The following is a 9,449-nucleotide window of genomic DNA, read 5'->3' on the forward strand; positions in this document are numbered from 1 at the left end:
TACCTCTCTCACAACAGAAGCAGAGCTCGGTCACCCTCGACACAGTTGACAGTTTTTTTATTGTTGTTTTTGTTTCTGTTTTTGAGACAGAGTCTCACTCTGTTGCCTAGGCTGGAGTGCAGTGGCACGATCTTGGCTTAATGCAACCTCCGCCTCCTGGGTTAAGCGATTCTCCTGCCTCAGCCTCCCAAGTGGCTGGGATTACAGACGTCCGCCACCACACCCAGCTAATTTTTGTATTTTTAGTAGATACGGGGTTTCGCCATGTTGGCCAGGCTGGTCTCGAACTCCTGACCTCAAGTGATCCACCTGCCTCGGCCTGCCAAAGTGTTGGTGTTACAGGCGTGAGCCACTGTGCCTGGACACAGTTGATAGTTCTGCACCTGCAGCACTCCCCCAGTTCCTCAGTGTCTCAATCCAGACATCTGTCTTGTGCCACCGCCTCCTGGTGACCACCTCGCTGTGGGACAGCCAGAACAATCTGCCGGACCGAGGCACCCCCTGTGTGGCCGTGCAAATAGGCCACAGTGATGGCCTCTCAGTCACAGTCGGCGACCACAGACCTTGAGGCTGCCTGTCCTATCCCACCAATTAGAACCCTTGTGGGAAAGCTGTAACACCCTGGACCCCAATAAAGGCTTTGGTCATGGGTTGGTCTCTCTCTCTCTCTCTCCCCCTCCCTCTCTCCCTCTCTCCCTCTCTGCTCCCCCTCCTCACCGGTGGGAGCATGGGTGTCCTGGACCATCCCTCGTTATCAGCCCCTTTGAGGCACAGCCCTTTCTCTCTGGATCTGGAAGGAGCACGCTGCTTTGATTGCATGTGTCCTGTGCCGCTGCCTCCTCTGTGTCCACCTGAGCCACACGCCCCAGCCTCACTCTCCTCTGGGTCCAGCCTCTCCTGGAAGGTGGATGACATGGATATGACCTCTCCAGAGAGAGGCCTCAAGACTAAATTAGAGGAAAACGAGACAAAAAGAGAGAAAAACAGTGGGGAAGGGACATAGGAGCGGGTGAGGGAGGACAGGGGCACTTTTCCTCGGTTTGTCGGGCTTCAATGATATTTCTTGACTTTTACCTGGAAAATCAAGTGATGGAGGCGTAAGTAGACTTCACAGCACAAATACAAACATCAAGAAAGATAATGAATGAAAGTTGGATGAAGACAAGCGAAAGGAAGGGTGAGGAAGATAAAAAAATTAATGATGATACAGTTTCCGCACACGGAAGGAGCAATGCATGCTGTCTCCAGAGGCTTGCCTTCTGCTTCCAGCAGTGTGTGAGTGCCTTTATCTTGCTATCGCTGTATGGTTCTGTAGGTCATAGAAGCCCAGCCTAGGTGTCACTGGACTAAAATGGAGGTGTCTGCAGAGTTATGTTCCTTCCTGGAGGCTCCAGGGGGAAACCATTTCCTTCCCTTTTGCAGCTTCTAGAAACTGCTGCATCTGTTGAATCATGGCCCCCTGCTCCATCTTCAAAGCCAGCATAGTGGCATCTCTCTGACCCCTCTGCCAAAGTCACGTCTGTCTCCCTCTGGTTACAGCTGGGAAGGGGTCTCCACTTTTCAGGACTTAGATGATTAGATTCACCCACCCAGATTATCCAGGACAATCTCCCTGAGTCACACCTGCAAAGTCTCTTTTGCCATGAAAGGTAACATATTGACAGGTTCCAGACTGTGACATAGTCTGGAACATGGATATCTTTGGTGGGGAGGGGGACCATTACTCTGTCTTCTACAGTAGGGTACATATCCTGATCAACCCTTCTGATAAGACAACAAAAACACTGGGAACATATTTGTAATTCCATCAATGAGCTGGTGATAAAGAAACAAAAACAGATGCCGACGTAAAGGCAGGAATCCAGACAGGCGGGCTGGCTCCCTCCTTATGGGTGTCTGCTCAACGGAAAGAGCTTAAGGGCCAATCTTTATCACCTGGCTGAGCGTGCGAGCGAGACAAAACCCAGGGCCTGCCCAAGGCAAGCCCCTCTTTAAAGCCGGGACCCCAACAGGCCTCACCCCCAATGTCAGGAAGAGTAGTAATATACCCACCCGCATACACACACTGCTGCCACCACCACCACCAAGGGATTGCAGAGGAAATTCTCTCTCTTGTACCTTGACGGCGGAAACAGAACTAACCTGAGAGTACGTGTTACAGGTTGCACTGTGCCCCCGCCATCTTGAAACTCTTAACTCTCAATACTTGTGAATGTGACCTTCTTTGGGACTAGGGTCTTTACAGATGTAATCAATTTAAGATGAGGTCATTAGGGTGGACTCCAATGCAGTATGACCGGGGTCCTTGTAGAAAGGGGAAAGTTGGACACAGAGACCTGCACACAGAGAGAACACCATGTGAAGATGGGGACAGAGGTTGGGGTGACATATCTACAAGCTAAGGAACATCAAAGATTGCCAGCAACCACCAGGCACTAGGGGAGCGGCATGGAACAGATTCTCCCCTAGAGCCTCCAGAAGGAACCAACCTGGCCGACGCTTGTATCTTGGACTTCTGGCCTCCAGAACTATGAGACAACAAATTGTTGTTCCGGCTATGGAGTGTGTGGTACATTGCACCACACCAATAATACGATGTGCAACTCTGATTTGACACCTAAGAAGGTTCCAGCCTGAAATTACACTTCCTTTGGTTCTGAAAAAGCTGGAGCTAAGAGTTTAAAGTAGAATACAGGGATTTTGGCTCTCCTGGGTGCCTGGAAAAAGGAAATGCAAATCCACTTTCAGCCTCAAATAATCCCCAGGGGTAATGTTCTAAGAAACACACATTAACTGTCAAAAAGCATAGATCACACAAGGAAACAAGATGCATTGCACAGAGGCAGCAAAAACCACGGGGTGCAGAATCAGATCCACAGAAGCAGAATACAAAGTAGTTGTGTGTAACGTAGAATAGAAGGGATTGGAAATATGCGTAAAGAGCAAGAAACTCTGAAAATAACCAAGTCAGTTGGGAAAAGATCAAGCAGAACTTCAAGTGCTGCAAAATCTGGGTTGGAACTGGCAGGAAATTGGATTTGGAATGGACACTACATCATATGGTGTGACCCAAGGAAGAGGTGCAGTTGGGGGGACATTTACAAGGCGCGCGGGAAGGCCAATGCCACCGCTAGACACACAGTGGGTTTGCATTCCAGAGAAAGATGCTGTCGCCCCCACCCCGTGACTACCTTCTTATAGTGGAAGCATGAGAAAATGGCTTGTCAGGTGGAGGAAACACGGAAATGACTTGAGTTCCAGTGGCTTCTGGGAGTTTTCAAAAAACACCTGCTGCCCAGCCCCCCAGGATCTTAGAGTGCAGGGGAACTCGTACCTCCCTTTGCTAAAAGAAGGAAGTTATTGGTCCTGGGGGAAGCTGGATTTTGGAGCAGTCTCTGAGAGAAGGAAAATGGCTCTTGGTGTCTCGCTGTTCATCACAGTGAACTCTTAGGTCAAGCAGCCCTTTTGTACCACAGATATTTATATCACAATGTATGGGTTTAACCTCAGATTAGACAAGAAAGCATCAGTGAACTGGAAAATAGTTCTCATGACATCCCTGACGATGTAGAGATGAAACTAATGAAGATGGAGATGGAAGGAGACGTTCTAACGTACATATAATTTAGACAAATTCCAGAAGAAGAAAGTAAAAGGGATGAGAAAGTAGAATGGATGAGAAGCAATATTTGAAGAGACACTGGGGTTTGTGTCTGCAAGTACACTTGAGAGGTAATCTAGGTCTTCAACATAAGGACTGCAACTCTTAGGTGAGTCCCAGTGCTGAACTAGGTCCAGAGACAGTGGACTCGTGGGGCAGGGGCAGAGGAGCATGCAACATACTGAGACACCAGCTGGGGTAGCCAAGAGGCTTCTGGCATCAACCCTCCCCTAACCCTACGCTGCACAGCTTGTGGGTCTAAAAGAGACCCCTTTCTTCCACTTGAGGAGAGGACAACGAAGAGTGGGGAGGACTTCATCTTGCATCTTAGATACCAGCTTAGCCACAGCAGGATAGGGCACTGGTCAGAGTCACGAGGCCCCTGTTCCAGGCCAAGTTCCCAGATGACATTTCTAGACACACCCTGGGTCAGAAGGGAACCTGCTACTTTGAAGTAAAGGACCCAGTCCTGGAAGCATTCTCAATCACCTGCTAACTGAAGAGCCCTTGGGCCCTGAATAACCAGGAGTAATACACAGGTACTATGGTGAGGGCCTTGGGCAAGCCTCTGAGACTTGCTGGCTTCTGGTACCAGCATGGCCACAGTGGGGTAGAGCACCAAGTGGGCTATTGGAGTGCTCAATTCCAGGACTTGACTCTTGGACAGCATTTCTGGATGTGCCCTGGGCCAGAGGAGAGCCCACTGCCCTGAACGGTGAGTCCCAGGCCAGGTAGCATTCACCACGAGCTGACTTAAGAGACCTTGGGTCTTAAGGGAACACTGCCTGGTAGTCCTCACGGCCTGGGGTGGTAGTGACTATGGGGTGAGGCTCTTCTGCCTTTGGAAAGGAGAGGGAAGACTGGGAAGGACTGCTTCTTGTGGTTTGAGTGCCAGCTCAGCCACAACACAATAGAACACCAAGTAGACTTCTAAACTTTTTTAATGCTAGTCCCTGACTCCCAGATGGTACCTCTGGACCCACCTGAGGCCTAGGGGACCTTGCCACCCTGAAGGGAAAGACACAGGCCTAGCTGGCTTTGCCACCTGCCGATTGTAGAGTTCCAGGGCCTTGAGTGAACATAGGCAATAGCCATGGAGTTTATAGCAGGCCTTGGGCAAGACCCAGTGCTGTACTGGCTTCAGGTCTGACCCAGTGCAGTCATAGTGGTGGTGGTCACAGGGGTGCTTTTGTCACTCCATCCCCAACTTTAGGTGACTCAGAACAGAGAGAGAGAGAGAGAGAGAGAGAGAGAGAGAGACTCTCGTTGTTTGGGAGAAAGAGAGGGAAAAGAAAAGAACAAGAGTCTCTGCCTGATAATCCAGAGAATTCTTCTGGATCTTTTCCAAGACCATCAAGGCAGTACCTCTACGAGTCTGCAAGAACCACAGAATTACTAAGCTTGGGGTGCCCCCTAAAGCAGATACAGCTTAGATCATGCATCCAAGTCTTTTCAAAATCCGGAAAGCCTTCCCAAGAAGGATGGCTACAAATAAGCCCGGACAAAGAAGACTATAATAAATACCTAACTCTTCAATGCCCAGATGCCAAAAAACATCTGCTAGCATCAACCCCATCCAGGAAAACATGACCTCACCAAATGAACTAAATATAAGGCACCAGGAACCAATTCTGGAAAAACAGAGATATGTGACCTTTCAGACAGAGAGTTCAAAATAGCTGTATTGAGGAGACTTAAAGAAACTCAAGATAAACACAGAGAAAGAATTCAGAAATATATCAGAAAAATTTAACAAAGATACTGAAATAATTTAAAAGAATCAAGCAGAAATTCTGAAGCTGAAAAATGCAGTCGGCATACTGAAGAATGCACCAGGGTCCTTAAACATCAGAATTGATCGAGCAGAAGAAACCATTAGTGAGCTCGAAGACAGGCTATTTGAAAATACACAATCAGAGGAGACAAAAAAGAATAAAAGCAATGAAACACACATACAGGATCTAGAAAATAGCCTCAAAGGGGGCAAATCTATGAGTTATTAGCCTTAAAGAGGAGGGAGAGAGACATATAGTGGTAGAAAGTTATTGAAAGGGATAATAGAGAACTTCTCAAACCTAGAGAAGGAGATCAATATCCAAGTACAAGAAGGTTATAGAACACCAAGCAGATTTAACCCAAAGAAAACTACCTCAAGGCATTTAATAATCAAGCTCCCAAAAGTCAAGGATAAAGAAAAGATCCTAAAAGGAACAAGAGAAAGGAAACAAATAACATACAATGGGGCTCCAATACGTCTGGCAGCAGACTTTTCAGTAGAAACCTTAAAGGCCAGGAGACATATTTAAAGTGGTGAAAGGAAAAAAAAAAAAAACCTTTTACCCTAGAATAGTATATCCAGTGAAAATATCCTTCAAACATGAAGGAGAAAGACTTTCCCAGACAAACAAAAGCTTCGGGATTTCACCAACACCAGACCTGTCCTACAAGAAATGCTAAAGGGAGTAATTTGATCAGAAGGAAAAGGACATTAATGAGCAATAAATGATCACTGGAAGGTACAAAACTCACTGGTGATAGTAAGTACACAGAAGAACACGAACACAGAGTATTATAACACTGTTAACTGTGGTGTATAAACTACTCTTACCCTAAGTAGAAAGAAGAAACAATGAACCCATCAAAAAGAATAACTACAACAACTTTTCAGGACATACTTAGTATAATAAAATATAAATAGAAACAACAAAAAGTTAAAAGAAAAAGGGGACAAAGTTAAGGCACAGAGTTTTTATTAGTTTTCTTTTTGTTTGTTTGTTTATGCAGATAGTGTTAAGTTGTTATCAGGTTAAAATCATGGGTTATAAGATAGTATTTGCAAGTCTCATGGTAACCTCAAACCAAAAAACATACAATGGATACACAAAATGTAAAAAGCAAGAAATAAATCATATCACCAGAGAAAATCACCTTCACTAGAGGAAGACAGGGAGGAAAGATAGAAAGAGAAGACCACAAAACAAACAGAAAACAAATCAAAATGGCAGGAATAAGCCCTTACTTATCAATAACAACATTGAATGTAAATGGACTAAACTCTCCAAACAAAAGACATAGACTGGCTGAATGGATGAACAAACAAGACCATTGATCTGTTGCCTACAAGAAACATATTTCACCTATAAAGACACACATAGATTTAAAATAAGTGGATGGAAAAAGATATTCCATGGAAACCAAAGCACAGGAGTTGCTAGACTTATATCAGACAAAATAGATTTCAAGACAAAAACTGTAATAAGAGACAAGAGACAAAGGTCACTATATAATGATAAAGGGGCCAATTCAGTAAGAGCATACTTTCAAAGTCATTCTCTGAGGCCAGTATTACCCTGATACTGAAACCAGACAAAGACATGTCATAAAAAGAAAACTACAGGCCAGTATCTCTGATGAATATTGATGTAACAGTCCTCAGTAAAATACTAAAACCAAATTCAGCAATACATTAGAAAGATCATTCATCACGACGAAGTGGGATACATCATATGCAAATGGTTCAACACATGCAAATCAGTCAATGTGATACATATCAACAGAATGAAGAATACAAACCACATGATCATTTCAACTGCTACTGAAAAAGCATTTAATAAAATTCAACGTCCCTTCATAATTAAAAAAAAAATTAAAAAACTGGGGATAGAAGGGCCGGGCTCGGTGGCTTATGCCTGTAATCCCAGCACTTTGGGAGGCCGAGGTGGGTGGATCATGAGGTCAGGAGATCAAGACCATCCTGGCTACATGGTGAAACCCCGTCTCTACTGAAAATACAAAAAATTAGCCAGGTGTGGTGGCAGGTGCTTGTAGTCCCAGCTACTCAGGAGGCTGAGGCAGGGGAATGGCGTGAACCCAGGAGGTGGAGTTGCAGTGAGCCAAGATCGTGCCACTGCACTCCAGCCTGGGCGACAGAGCAAGACTCCATTAAAAAAGAAAAAAGAAAAAAAAAAAACTGGGGATAGAAGGAACATACCTCAACATAATAAAAGCCATATACAAAAGACACACAGCTAAGATTATACTGAATGGGGAAAAACTGAAACTCTTTCCTCTAAAATCTGGAATGTGACAAGGATGCCACTGTCACCACTGTTATTCAACATAGTACTAGAAGTCATAGCTAGAACAATCAGACAAGAGAAAGATGTAAAGGGCATCCACATGGGAAAGGTAGAAGTCAAAATAACTTAGTTGTACACTTTAAAATAACTTAGTGTAATTAGATTGTTGGTAACTCAAAGAATAAATACTTGAGGGGATTTGTACCCCATTCTCCATCATGTGCCTATTTCATATTGCATAACTGTATCAAAGCAGCTCATGTACCCCATAAATATATACACTTACTGTGTACCCACAGAAATTAAAAATAAAAGAAATCTTCAAAAAAGAGAAATTCTGAAAAGTCAAAGACAAAGAAATAACTTTGAAAGTAGTAAGGGAAATGCAATTCATCACATACAAGGAAACCCCTGGAAGATTATCAGTGAATTTCTCAGAAGAAATCTCACAGGCCAGGAGAGAGTGGGATCATGTATTCACAGGGCTGAAAGGATAAAACTGTCAACCTTGGGAAAGATGTCCAGAAATGAAGGAGAGATAAAGGCTTTCCCAAATAAACAAAAACTGTGGGAGTTCATTATCACTGCCTTAGAAGAAATGCTAAAGGGAATTTTTCAAGTTGAAAGGACAGTAACAACATGAAGACACAAAAATATAAAAACTCTATAGACAAAAATATAGTCAACTTGGGAGGACTCTGCCACTGTGTCTTAGTCCATTTTGCACTGCCGTAACAGGATGACACGGACTGGGTAATTTATAAAGAACAAAAATGTATTTCTCGTAGTTTTGGAAACTGGGGAGTCCAAGATCAAGGCATCAGCATCTGGTGTCTGGTGAGGGCCTTCTTGCTACATTCTCATATGGCAGAGGCAGAGGGTAGAAGAGCAAAAGGGGACAACCTTCTTCCATCAAGCCCTTTGACAATGGCAGAGTCATCATGGCCTAAGCACCCCAGAGGACACACTTCCCAATACTGTTGCACTGGGAGTTCAATTTTAATATGAATTTTGTAGAAGACAAAAACATCCAAAGCATAGCATATTGCAATGGTGACACATAAGTTATTTTGAACTCTAGTATAAAATTAAAAGATAAAAAATTTTAAAATAATTATAGCAATAATTTGTTAATGGATACACAATATATAAAAGGTGTAAAGTATGACCCCGATAACACAAAATGTGGGAGAGGAGAAATTAAAGTGTAGAGTTTTTGTATGTGGCTAAAGTTTAGTTGTTATCAGCTTAAAATAAACTGTTATAAAATGTCGTACATAAACCTCCTGGTAACCACAAAGAAAAATAACTGTAGTAGACCCACAGAAGATAAAAGGGAATCAAAGATACCACTACAAAAAAAGAAAAATCTCACAAAGACAGTGAGAGAGGAAGAAAGGAACGAGACTACAAAACAATCAGAAAACAATTAACAAAATGGCAGTAGTAAGTCCCTACCTATTAATAATTACTTTAAATGGATTAAATTATCTACTCAGAAGCCACTAAGCAGCTGAATGGATTAAAAAACAAAACAAAACAAAATCCAACTATATGCTGCTTACAAGATACTTGGTTTAGCTTTAAGGACATAGATAAGCTGAAAAATGTTATCCTACCCAAATGGGAAGCAAAAGAGAACATAAGTGGCCAACTTATATCAGACAAAATAGACTTTAAATCAAAACTGTCCCAAGAGACAAAGACAG

This window comes from Mandrillus leucophaeus, unplaced genomic scaffold (assembly GCF_000951045.1).
Source record: "Mandrillus leucophaeus isolate KB7577 unplaced genomic scaffold, Mleu.le_1.0 Scaffold398, whole genome shotgun sequence".
Classification (NCBI taxonomy): domain Eukaryota; kingdom Metazoa; phylum Chordata; class Mammalia; order Primates; family Cercopithecidae; genus Mandrillus; species Mandrillus leucophaeus.